General features: G+C 37.1%; 1 long non-coding RNA gene across 1 annotated transcript; it reads left to right on the forward strand.

Annotated features, from left to right (window-relative positions):
- The first annotated feature begins 1,108 nt into the window (after window positions 1-1,108).
- LOC131527634 (uncharacterized) lies at window positions 1,109-7,258 on the forward strand. The gene is made up of 4 exons (XR_009267708.1): window positions 1,109-1,545; window positions 2,585-2,688; window positions 2,834-3,010; window positions 6,808-7,258. It is a non-coding gene; the product is annotated as an uncharacterized LOC131527634 (long non-coding RNA).
- The last annotated feature ends 2,437 nt before the right edge of the window (window positions 7,259-9,695 follow it).

Genomic DNA, 9,695 nt, shown 5'->3' on the forward strand with positions numbered 1-9,695 from the left:
TCTCTTATTATGAATCACGGGTCTTATTATAGGGCTGTAAGATTTTTGGAATCGAGTCTGATTCCGATTCCTGGTTCTGGAATCGATGGGATTCGATTCGAAGAATCGATTCCTCTGTTGTTTTCGATTCTTTTTCGATTCTTGTTTTTTTTAGATCGAAGGAACCTAATCTCGCCATGACTGCAGGATATAAAGGTCGTAGAAAGTAGGCCTATCCTTCTCATAATATGAAGCTTTATTTGTAAAAAATTACGATAAATTTCTATAGCTATGTTTGATTTTTAAATTGTAATTTTGTCTGCTTTGCCCGTGAAATTAGTCATAGCTCACTGCTCAGCAGGGACATGCATTTATCGCATGAATTGAACAAGACATTAAGTGTCTAAAATAAATGTGCACAGTTCAGCTGAACGATGAAGTTTACTTTGACTGTATGCTTTGGATAAAATTAACAAACTGTACATTGAAACAAAATAACCAGAACATTAACAATAACACTGATAGAGCTCGTGGTTTATCTGTCAATCAGATGCTCGGCCACTGATCTATGCTCGTGACGTTTTGTTTTAGCAATATCATTGGCTGATAGAAATAAAAAATATATAGTATTTTAGATGGAAATAAGATCCTCAATCACGTCATGATCTAGTCTGTCGTGCAGCGCTCAAAATTGTGGACAACATAATAAGCCAGTTCCACCGTGAAATAACCTCTGAATATTTATTTACTTATTTATTTTTTGAACTGGTTCATTAAAACTATCCGAAAGAAACTTTTTCGTGGAAACGAATCAGACTTCTAATCACTTTTAGCGAGCATGAGGCGAAGGGTAAATATAAAAATGAAATAGATATTTTATATATAAAAAATAATCTTTTATCTCACAACTCTCGTAATTACCGCTTTTATCGAGCATGAGGTGAATGGTGCTTCTCAAACGGAAGGCTGCATCCTCAAATTCTGATGATCTCAATACCGACTCGTTTTCTTTCAGTTTATTTTCGTGAATTTAAATGTGTGCAGCCTTAGTAGAATTGCAGCCTTCCATTTGAGAGGCACCCATAGATAAGCTTTGTTCAACTGAAAAAAGCTCTAATGAGGAGTCTATTCCACTTGATGGGATCGATTCCAACCTTTGGAATCGACTCGATTCTCAACGCCTCGGAATCGAGGAATCGATTCTTTTTGGAATCGATTCTTTTTGGAATCGATTCCCAGCTCTACTTATTTACCACAACGGGTGATGAGGGTGTCTCCTAGTATCCGCCCATCGTTCTATAGCTGTCTTTACGTTAAACGATCAATTTCTGGGAAATCGCTTATACAGAGTGACCGAACCGAACCCGTTGTTTCACTTTTATTTTCACTTTAGAGTCAGCATCACGGATTCGCCAGTGAGAGAACACGCCCCGTCTCTGGACCATGTATGGTGAAAAAGATAACCAAGTAGCCTATCACACAGGAGGAGCCTATGTATGGGGGGTTGCAAGCCTTTTGCTCCAGTTGTGTTGAGACTACTACAGCATAGACCTCGCTAAACTATCGGTAAGGTAATAAATTGTTTGATTGAAGTCAATACATTATTAAAAACTATAAATATAGCTTACTTTTCAATGTTAAATCACTTTTAAGCTAAGTGTCTACTTCCCAGATAGCAAGGTGACACTGATTCAAAGTTGAAATTTCATCAGAATCATCATTTTGGTTGAGGTTGACAATTCAGTGCTAAATAATATTGGATCAATGTTGATAATTCAGTGCTATTCAGTGTTGAAAAGACAAATATTGAATCAATGTTGATTTTTGGTCAGCATTTCACCGGTGAAACTTTAGACTGTCAATCCCTCATTCAACACTTAAATACGGTACATTTTTCTGAATTGTAGTGAGCACATGCTCATCAAACAACAAATTCTGTAAATTTTGTAAACTCGTCACCACTAGCAGCACCGTTAAATAAATAAAACTGCCTGCTGGGTGTGTGGATTAACAAAGAACTGTGACCATTAGATAGAACTCAGATAAACCAGCTGGATATTACTATTATTAGCAGCAGCAGTGGTAGTAATGTTTTTACATTAGTAATTAATGTGTTCATTACCTGTTTTTGGCTAGCTAGAGGAGTACATTCAGCCAGAGACTGATAATGACTAAATGCTCCAATGAATGTCCTTATAATCCGTGTGGTCATCCAGTTCATTAACTTAAATTAAACATTTTTATTTTTAAATTATAATTAAACATTTACATTTTTAAATATTAAAAAAATAATAATAATAATTTAAATTATTTTTAAATAATTTATATATTCATTATAATTATTCGATTTAAATCATGTGGAATTTACATACATTTAATGAATTACCTGTCCTAAGGAGAATAGAGAGAATTCAGAGGGTTTTTTCATGCGCCACAATCCAGTCCATTAGGTGGCAGTAATGCATTCTGGGAGGGGGGGCCTGAGGACTGGAGCTGAGAAACTCTACACTGATGGTTATGAAAAATTAACGCTGTGTGTCATAGAAGTTGTTGATATACTGTGTTTTTTTTTTCTCAAACTGCTTTCCCATTGCTTATTCTGAAGTGACTGGAATATTGGCTGAACTAGTGTCTGGAGGTCTGGGGTTTCATCATGAGACGCAGCTACCAGAGCGGATTCTTCAAAGTGAAGATGCCAGATGTGTGATGGTAACTTACATTAAGATTTATTTATTTTTGTTTTATTTATTTATTGACAAAAACATGTTTTTCATTCAACACGGAAACTACATTCCCATGATATTTATTTGTAACCTATCCATGTTTTGTGTAAATATGTTCCTGACACTTATAGGTTGGCTGTTTTGCTGTTGGAGGAGCATCAGTTGATGCATATATTAGGATGCTGGGCTGTACTCTAACCAATGAACTGGCTTCTCAGAAGAACTGGGCAGTAGGAGACCGAAAGATCAGCATGAACAACAACAACAAAAAAACTCATTTAGAGACACCAGGCTCCAAGATGTGCATGGTAAGTCTCCACATGGGTCCTTTGGTCTTAAATTCAGTTTGATCAAATTTAAATCCATTAAAAGTCTTAAATATCTTAAATGGAATGAGAAAAGCCTTAGTTATGTTTTCAAGAGGTCTTCAAATAAAACAGGAATTGCAAAATGGCCTAATATGATTATTAAGGGTTAAGGCCCATTCAGACCAAGAGCGATAACTTTAAAGATAACTATGTTCATCGGTTTATTCTAAGCACACTCATCTGCTTTTTAGAACTATATCTTTATCGTTATCTTTAGTGTTATCTTCCTTGGTGTGAACAGGCCTTCACTCAAAACTGTTGTTCCAAACCTGTATCAGTTTTTTTGTTTTGTTTTTTTTACAAAAGATGATATGTTGAAGAATGTTGAAGAATGTTGAAAAGGTCTGCTGTGACAGTGCAAAAATGGCTCGGTTGTGGTCCTGAGCGGCTTGTGGGCATTGCCTTGTGGTGGAAAGTAGGGCTGTGCGATTAATCGAAATCGTCATAAAATCACGATTTGAGCGTGCACGATTTCTAAATCGCTTTATAGCACGATTCTTCCCGTGCCCCCGACCTCCCGCAGTATGCTATCTGATTCAATCAGAATGCAGCGCGACCAAATGGAGCGCGAGAACAGAACAGACCGGGCATACAGACGTAACGCCAGGTTCACATATACACTGTCTGTGGTGCGTATTTTTTCCGCGCCCATGTTAACGGATCAGAGCGTTCACACTGCACACGGCTGCGGTCTGGCAGTGCGCACCAGGGGCCGGATTCACGAAAATCTTCTTAAGAAATAAGTTAAGAAATTTCTTAAGATAAATTCCACGAAGTTCGTAAGAATGTTCGTAAGTGCAATTCTTGAAAAATTCTTAATAAGTTCTCAAATATATTCTTAAGAACATCTTAATTTTTTTCTTAAGAAGAAAATTACAGTCTTTATCTGAGTGAAAACATGATGCACTGATAAACTCACTGCGCTTCCTGCAGATTACCATATAATAATCATAATAAGCACGCACACTCTTTTTGTCGCGACTTTGACTGGCGCTCAGCTTCACTTTTTCACCTTTTGAACAGCCTGTCTGTCTCAAGCTGCAGCGATCTGTTTCATTCGTTTTTGTGCTGTGCTTTTGCGCTCTCATCCGAGTGAACGCTTCCGGTTTGTGTGTCCGCGCTGCTACAGCGAACGCGTCCTGTGTATCGGCGCATTCATATGCGCTGCATACTGCCAAAGATTATGTCGTATTTATAAGCTAAAATAAAAGCGTCCAATTAAAGCTTCCTATCTGACTCGTTTTTGTAGAGTTGCTACTGAGTTTTGAAGTCAGAAAAAAGTAGCGTCACACATAAGCTAATCATTCATGACCGATCATTGTTTACATTATCGCTGTCACTTCAGAAAACTTGCGCACATCCCTATTAATAGTCCTACTATGTATTATATGTAGCTAATGTTGTTGTAATGCTTAAATATAACAATTAATTTGAAATAACCCAATCAATTTATTAAATAATTCTTACTCTTTTGGATTTAAGACAAGTCTGGGGCTGTCCTAAATTTAAGAAGTTATTTACGATGATTTTTAAGAAGATTCTTTTCAAGAATCTGAATTATTCTTAGGTTTTGTCTTAAGAACAATCCTAAGAAAAAAGATAAGAATATTCTTAAGAAGAATGTTTGGGAATACAAAATATTCTTAACTTTTTTCTTAAGTTAAAAAATAAGAAGAAAATGGCAGATAAGAAGAAATTTCTTCTTAAGAATGTTTCGTGAATCCGGCCCCAGGAGCGGTGAGTCTGCAGCAGTCATGCAGCGATCGTTTTATTTTTGCTGTGCTGCACGCGCTGAATTAAAGTGCCAGCTCATTGTTTTCGGTAAAAAAAATTAACATGGATTGACGTGGAAATGTAGTAATTACACCATAGATTAATATAATTAAAGTCTACTGTTTCACAGTCAATACATGGCTTTTTGGCTAGATTTAAAACAAGGAAAAGTGCACTTTTAGATAAATAATTGGCAATATGGCACTCGTGGAGTTAGGAAGACAAAGTTATATTTATTGACTTTAAATGTGAATGTCTATGAAAGATTGTAGTACTGTACTTTGATAAAAGAGAATCACAATGCTGAAAAAGCATTTTCAGTAACAACGTTTGGATTTGAAATCAAAATAATGGATAAATGTTCGTGCTGCTTCTTCACCGCATACACATACTGTATACACACTGCAGACAGATTATGAACCTGGCGCAACAAATCTATTTCAACACCCGAGGCAGCACCACAAAGAGCTGTATGACCAAGGCATGGCAAAAAAAACAAAAAAAAAAACAAATCCCTGGACACGGTATTTTTTTTTCTTTCCATATTTCTGTTCTAGAGACATTTTGTTACACCTTTACTTAGTGATTATTTTGCCTTATGTCTGTTCTAGAGACATGTTACAGCTTTGTGATAAAGCTCTAATTGGTTTTCTTTTGGAAATACATTTCAAATTCACACTGAATGCATTTATGACTGTAAAGCATGTCTGTGTGTCAAAATCGTGATTAAAATCGAAATCGCAAAATTGATCAAAGAAATCGCAACAGGTTTTTTTTGTCCATATCGCACAGCCCTAGTGGAAAGCCCTGAGTTTGTCAGACTATCGGTTTATTGAGGAGTAAAGACATCTTTTTTTAATCAGAAAAGTAGCTTCAATCCGTGAAAAGCTTCAAGTCCTAAACAGCAAACTGGTAATGTTTCAGTCTGTAGTATTTTAGTGTTTCTGCCTTTGATCGTGAGTTTTCATTTACTTCCATTTTGCACTTTGCATTTGTTAGACTATATGTGTCAGTTTTACAGGCTCTTCTCCTGGCATTTGCTTTATACATTCAGAATGAACTGTTCCATGTAATTAAGTCACTTTGTCATTCATTTGACCATATTCTGTATGTAAATTGTATTTTAAGCTCTGTCTCCCAGTTTCACAAGGCTAGTCCCAGACTAAAATGCATGTTTGAGCTGTCTTAACTGAAAATAACTTGCTCTGACAGATTTTAATGTCATTGGCATTGCCTGTCTCAAGATGCACACCAGTAATGTTTATTTATTTATTGCATTTTTATAAAAGCGGTTTATGTATCCTAATTTAAGGCCTAGTTCTGGCTTAAACTAAGCCCGGTCTGTGAATCCGTGCCTATGTTTTGAAGTCACCACCAAGTTTTTTTTTTTTTTTTTAAAGAATCACTTGTTTTTTTTTAATATAATGTTATTTTCCTTTTCAAATAGTGTGGGGGCAAAAATAAATATTTTTGCATGTAAACTGACTGATGTTGTTTACTTTGAGTGACTTTTTTTATTTTAAAACCATATTAATTGCAGTCCTGCATGTTCTCTGATTGAAAGGAGTAAAAAGCAGGATTGATTTGATAATGTTTCTACGTTGATTCAATGTTAAATAAGTGATTTAATTTACGTTGATTCAATGTTGATTTTATGACCATCTTGATCTATTTTTGATTGATTTTTCATTGTTGAAATAACATTATTTTAGGGTGCAAACCTGATGAAAAATCGATGTTAAACTTCAACATTGATTCAATGATAATTTGATTGATGCATCAACATTGATGTTCAATTTCATAATGATTAATGACCTTTAGATTTGAGGTCAAATGTAGTCTCTGTACCTATATAAGAAACTTCTGACGCTTGACACAATGTTTAAACAACATGCACTGTTCAACAGCAGCAACTTAAAAATGTAATTTTTTACACACTGTAAGAATGTCTTTGTTTTTCGCAGTCATGGCGTGCAGCAGGCTCATGTCCGCTCCGGTGTGTCTCATTGAAAATGATGAAAATGGGCTGCTGTGTGTGAGAAAAGAGGCCAAAGACATTCTGGATGGGATCAGTGAGCCGGTGGTGGTGGTGTCTGTGGTGGGACTCTATCGTACGGGGAAGTCTTACCTTATGAACCGCCTGGCAGGACAACAGTCCATTTTTCAGAAATGCTGAAAGTCTTTCTCAAGTGTGGTGCAGATATGATGATGAGGACAGAACAAATGAGTGTGTCTGTATCGAAGTATCTGAAAACACTACCTACATTAAAATCAGAGCATTTTATGAAAAACAACAGTAATAAAACAATATAAAATAAAGCAATAGAGCAATATAATAATAAAACAAGAATAACAGGTGAATGATTGTGTGTGTCCTACGCTCTACTTTCCTTTTCTCTTTATACAGACTTAAATAACTTGAATACACCTCTCCTATGATCATGTCTGAAATATCTGAATACATTTTTTTCAAATACCCTCACGGTTTAACTCTTTAATATGCAAAAAATTAGAGTTTTGGAGATGAATGAACTAGACACTCTTTTTTTTTTTAATATAATTTAATAAAGGGCATTATATTCCAAGTCTTCTTAAGGCACAAGTTTGATAGCTTAGGGTCATAAATAGACAAACGTGGTTATAATATCTGGAGGGTATTGGATAATTATGTGTCATTGTGATTGTCTCAGGATTTGCTCTCGGCAGCACTATTGAATCAAAGACTAAAGGCATCTGGATGTGGTGTGTCCCTCATCCCTATAAAGAAGGACACACTCTTGTGCTGCTGGTTGGTATTTACTATACTATTACCAGTAATATATTATACATATATTTTGCCTTTAATATATGTATTGTGTGGTAACCATTTTATAAAAGCAATAAGCTGCTGAAGCTGTGGTTTACAGTGAATTTAGAACAGCTAAGGGTTTTTTGGGGGCTTATTGCGTTAATATCTCATGATTCCATAATTATCGTATTTAGGTAGCTCGTTTCAGACTGAGAAGTATAACCTGCCCCGCCGCTGTCTGCGCAATTTCTTTGCGGGGAGGAAGTGCTTTGTGTTCCCCCGGCCTGCTAGTACGCAAAACATAAGAATGGAGCAGCTGTCTGAGAAAGAGCTGGAGTCAGAGTTCCTTGAGCAGGCAAACACCTTCTGCCACTACGTCTACAACAATGCAGAACCAAAAACCGTGAGTGGAGGCCGTGCAATTACTGGAACAGGTGTGTCCCTTTATGACAGTTGTTAATCTATATAAATGTGCAATGCATTAAAAATAATTAATTAAAAGTTCTATGGCAAATCTGTGCCAAGGACTACAACTACAAAGATTGAGCAACCATTGAAGTTCTTAGATACAGTAACAACTTCTCAGTTACACTGAAAAAAAAAAAAAAAAAGGAATTCATTTTGCAGTATGACTGTGTAATTTTGGTAGAACAGCCTCTTCAAGTCATGTTCATAACAGACCTTATTTTACACAACCAGTATGCAATTCTCGAGAACACCTATGGAAAAAGTAGCCTTCTGGATTGGCCTATACAGTCGTGGCCAAAAGTTTTGAGAATGACACAAATATAGATTTTCACAAAGTCTGCTGCTTCAGTGTTTTTAGATCTTTTTGACAGATGTTACTATGGTATACTAAAGTATAATTATTTGTATTTGTTATTTGTAGCATAAGTGTCAAAGGCTTTTATTGACAATTACATTAGGTTTATGCAAAGACTCAATGTTTGCAGTGTGGATCCTTCTTTTTCAAGACCTCTGCACTCCGCCCTGGCATGCTGTCAATCAACTTCTGGGCCACATCCTGACTGATGGCAGCCCATTCTTGGATAATCAATGCTTGGAGTTTGTCAGAATTTGTAGGTTTTTGTTTGTCCACCCTCCTCTTGAGGATTGACCACAAATTCTCAATGGGATTAAGGTCTGGGGAATTTCCTGGCCATGGACCAAAAATTTTGATGTTTTGTTCCCCGAGCCACTTAGTTATCACTTTTGCCTTATGGCAAGGTGCTCCTTCATGTTGGAAAAGGCATTGTTCATCATTAAACTGTTCTTGGATGGTTGGGAGAAGTTGCTCTTGGAGAATGTTTTTGTGTCATTCTCAAAACTTTTGTCTTCTAAAGTTGATTCAGCTGCGGGATCGAGGCACCTGCAGTGCAGAGCTTGCTCAGGAATGGCAGCAGGCAGGTGTGAGTGCATCTGCGTGCACAGTGAGGTGAGGACTTTTGGATGATGGCCTGGTGTCAAGAATGGCAGCAAAGCAGCCACTTCTCTCCAGGAAAAACATCAGGGACAGATTGATCTTCTGCAGAAAGTATCGTGAATGGACTGCTGAGGACTGGGGCAAAGTCATATTCTCCGATGAAGCCCCTTTCCGATTGTTTGGGGCATCTGGAAAAAGGCTTGTCAGGAGAAGAAAAGGTGAGCGCTACCATCAGTCCTGTGTCATGCCAACAGTAAAGCATCCTGAGACCATTCATGTGTGGGGTTGCTTCTCATCCAAGGGAGTGGGCTCACTCACAATTCTGCCCAAAAACACAGCCATGAATAAAGAATGGTACCAAAACACCCTCCAACAGCAACTTCTTCCAACAATCCAACAACAGTTTGGTGAAGAACAATGCATTTTCCAGCACGATGGAGCACCGTGCCATAAGGCAAAAGTGATAACTAAGTGGCTCGGGGACCAGAACGTTGAAATTTTGGGTCCATGGCCTGGAAACTCCCCAGATCTTAATCCCATTGAGAACTTGTGGTCAACCCTCAAGAGGCGGGTGGACAAACAAAAACCCACTAATTCTGACAAACTCCAAGTGATTATGAAAGAATGGGTTGCTATCAGTC

The sequence above is a fragment of the Onychostoma macrolepis genome, chromosome 02, assembly GCF_012432095.1.
Source record: "Onychostoma macrolepis isolate SWU-2019 chromosome 02, ASM1243209v1, whole genome shotgun sequence".
Taxonomy (NCBI): Eukaryota; Metazoa; Chordata; class Actinopteri; order Cypriniformes; family Cyprinidae; genus Onychostoma; species Onychostoma macrolepis.